We start from the raw sequence: 4,022 nt of genomic DNA, 5'->3' as shown, positions 1-4,022 counted from the left end.
CAGCCTAAAGCAGTTTCTCAAGCTTTATTTACACACATACCCATTAAATAAGAATTAAAAAGACAGGGGTGCCTGGGTGGCTCAGTTGGTTAAGTGGCTGCCTTCCACTCAAGTCATGGTCTCAGGGTCCTGGGATCTAGCCCCTTATCGGGCTCCTTGCTCAGCAGGGAGCCTGCTTCTCCCTCTGCCTGACACTCCCCCTGCTTGTGCTCTCTCTCTCTCTCTCTCTCTCTCTCTCTCTCGATCGCTCTCTCTCTGTGTCAAATAAATAGATAAACAAATCTTAAAAAAAAAAAAAGGAATTAAAAAGATTACCTCTCTTACGAAGCTCCTATTATTTAAAACAGTAATGTTTGGTGTTCCAAACATACCTACAATCATGGGTTTTCAAACTTTACATGTCCTCCTCCTCCTCTTACCACAGAGATTCCCAGACTTGTCTTCACACATCTGAAGATCGCTGCCTTACAGATGCTTAGACTTGAAAATTCCAAGTCGGAAAGCCCTCCAAAAACCTCACTTCTCCTTTCTGCTATTAAAGAACAATCTTCCACGAACTCTAAATAATGGGAGCTAAACTTACCACTTACTTCGTGGAACTACCAGTTCCAGGTATGACCTCCGCTTGACTTCCTCCCAGTCCTTTCTTCCACCTGGTCAGAATCCAAAGTACGAGAGGGAATAAGAATTCCTGTATTTGTCCTTCTCCCCTGTCACCTAAGACTATGAGACCAGATACGATCAACTCGATAACCACATAACTGGTTACAATAGCTCCGAGAACAAAACTTAGGGAACCCTCAGTACGCGCAGTCTGTGCAAAACATCTTCAAACTGGGGGCGCCCGGGTGGCTCAGTCATCAAGCGTCTGACTTTGGATCAGGTCACGATCTCAGGGTCCTGGGATCCGCTCCGGGCTCAGCAAGAGTCTGCTTCTCCCTTTACCCCTTCCCGCTTCCTCCTTCCCCCTGTCCCCCCACCCCCGTGCTCTGTCTCCTTCTCTCTCAAATAAATAAATAAAATCTTTAAAAATATATATCTTCAAACTGTATAGAGAAGGAAAGAAGCTACCTGCTTTTAAATCCATACGTGACTAAAAGAAGCCCTGAAACTTCTGAGGGATAGCAATGGTCCCTGGGCCACAGCGGGGTGCCTGGGTGGCCACGAATACCCCTGAAGCACCCCCCAGAGCCACGCCAAGCAGCGTGTGCCCGCGGGGAACCAGAAAATCACCACGGGGCACGCGTATGTAGCCCCAAAGGGCGCTGTGCGCCTGCGCACCTACTTCGCCGGCCGCACGGTTACGTCAAGGGCGTCAGGAAGGACGTCATCCACACCGCAGGGGGAGGCACTCCTGGTGCTAAGGGGGTCCTGCAAGATACCTACCCCATAAGAAACAGAGCTGTTCTTCACGGCTGAGGGCATCCACATTAGCTAGTTCGTGTACCGCGGCCAGAAGGCCCAGCTCAGCATGGGCCATATGCCTCCAATGGGCACCATTCCTGAAAACATGATGCACCGTCCTGTGTTGCCTGGAGGAGAAGCCTGCGATGGAGGCAAGCTGGCCCGAGCCTCCACGAACAACGCCTTTGTCACCTACCGCAACCTGAGACCAAGGAGACCCGAGTGAAGCTGCCCTCGGGCTCCAAGAAGGTCATCTCCTCAGCCAATAGAGCTGTGGTCCGTGTAGTGGCCGGAGGTGACCGCACTTACAAGCCCATCCTGGAATCCACTGTGCCTACCACAAGTATAAGGATAAGAGGAATTGCTAGCCCCGCATGTGGGGTGTGGCCATGAACCCTGTGGAGCGTCCCTTCAGAGGTGGCAGCTACCAGCACATTGGCAAACTTGGTACCATCCTCAAAGATGCCCCCCACCCCCACCCCGCAAAGTGGGTCTCACCGCTGCCCAGGGGACTGGGCATCTCAGAGAAACCAAGACTATGCAGGAGAACATGAACTAGGACTGGGGAGGTTCAGTAAAGTATCTTTCTGCCACTTAAAAAAAAAATGAAAAATAACGACAACAAAAAACAACATACTTCTTCTAGGAAGAGACAGGGATTATAAAATGGCCCCTCTCCCATATAGAAGTATTTCTCTGTTAAGGAGCCTCAGAAGAAAAAGGAAGTTCCTGTCCACCCTCTTAAGTCACTAGAGACTATTAGCACCCTTGGGGCACATGAGGAATCCGGGCCTAGAAGTTTCTTACCCCAGATCGCATAGGTCACATAGGTACCAAGGAAGAGCTAAGACTCTAATTCAGACCTCCCTAGAAAAGCAGTTACCCATTCATCCATTCATTCTGTTTGTCTGTCTCTCTGCCTCTCATATCTGTCTCTATTTCTGTCTCACTTCCAAATCTCCTCCTTTTAAAGCATTAGGTCACTTATGTTTGAATAATTAAAGTCCCCTGAGAGTTAGTTGGCAGATCAAATTAAGTGAAAAGGCTTGAAAGTGAAGCTGCCCACTGAGAATTTACCAGATAATATAACCTGCAGTGTTCTCTGTCCAATCCTTATCACAAATCCAGGTATGAGAAATGTGATTTTTGAAGGATAACTGGAGAGAATAGAGATCATGCTCTAAATACTACAACCTTAACTCTTAGATTAAGCCAGAGCATTAGAGATTCTAAGCCTCTATTTGACTTTACTGAATTGTAAAATGTGTGACGTCATTAATCTGCACTGGAAGTTAATATAAAAGACTAAAGTCTACTTTTAAAGTTCTCAAGCAAAATCTAAAGTACTGTAAATCAATTCCTAAAATGCCCAAATCACTACTTCATTCCTTTGAAACAGTATGAAGGAATTTCAGACATTTCTAAATAACTCTATGATACTATCAGAATTTGTATGAATTGTATCCTACAACTCTACCCCCATAAAGCTTTATGCCTCATAAAAATATATACCTGAATTTGAAGCAATGTAACTGAGAATGACACTGTTTCCCATTAGTACTCTCGTTAGGATTTTTTTTAATTTTATTAATTTTTACAGAAAATAGAGAAATTATAGTGGGTATAAATCTCAAACTATAAGCCCAAGTATTAAAGAAATAGAACTTGATTTTCTCAATTTCTGCTTCTGTTTTGAGCTCTCATCTCACAGGGAGATAGCCTTAATTCTTTGGCTTAATTACTTTCCCTCACTCACTTTGGGTATGCCATTGTTTCAGAACATTATATGGTACCAAAGATGGGGAATAGGAGTCATAATCTGCTTTCAACTCGCAAGTGTATCCAGTTTACGGTGGAGATGCCTACCATTCTGGTAAGCAAGTGTGCCTCACACCCAGGCACGGGAATCCTTTTGCAAGGCTGCCTAGGATCCATATGCCCAAATGCACCTTGAAACTATTTCCTCTTTAAAGTTTTGCTACCATCCTCCTTTGTTCCAAGGCCCCAGAGATCTCTGTTCATTCATCACTTCCCTTCCCCTTAGCCAGGACAGTATTTTCAAGTCTCACTACAATTTCAGACAGACTCCTTGCCTGCCTGCTCTCTATTCTAGAATTAATCTCTTAGAAGCCAGAAAGCTTTTCAGACTTCTGCTTTCTAACATGTAACAACCCTCCTTTGAGAGATGGATAAGGACAGGGTAACCACTAGCTTGAATGGGCAGGGAAACGTATAAGAATAGTAAAAATATAGGTAAGTACCTGAAATATTATCTGGCTACACTTTTATTTTTCAGTATTTACATGGGTTCTCAGATATCTTTCTTAAACAATTTTGTATCTGGGGGTGCCTGGGTGGCTCAGTCGTTAAGCGTCTGCCTTTGGCTCAGGTCATGATCCGGGGGTCCTGGAATCGAGCCCCGCATCAGGCTCCCTGTTCCGCGGGAAGCCTGCTTCTCCCTCTCCCACTCCCCCTGCTTGTATTCCCTCTCTCGCTGTGTCTCTCTCTGTCAAATAAATAAATAAAATCTTTTTAAAAAATTTTGTATCTGTTATTAGCATCCCAATTAAAATAAGCTGGTAAATTCACTTTTACTTCTAACCCCACTTTCCTCACTT

The 4,022-nt window shown here is 45.0% G+C and overlaps 1 pseudogene; it reads left to right on the top strand.

Annotated features, from left to right (window-relative positions):
* Window positions 1-566: 566 nt before the first annotated feature.
* LOC118000885 lies at window positions 567-1,963 on the top strand (annotated as a pseudogene).
* Window positions 1,964-4,022: the final 2,059 nt, after the last annotated feature.

This window comes from Mirounga leonina, unplaced genomic scaffold (assembly GCF_011800145.1).
Source record: "Mirounga leonina isolate KUSES-001 unplaced genomic scaffold, KU_Mleo_1.0 Mir_115, whole genome shotgun sequence".
NCBI classification, from domain to species: domain Eukaryota; kingdom Metazoa; phylum Chordata; class Mammalia; order Carnivora; family Phocidae; genus Mirounga; species Mirounga leonina.
This window is presented reverse-complemented; position numbering and strand designations above follow the sequence as displayed.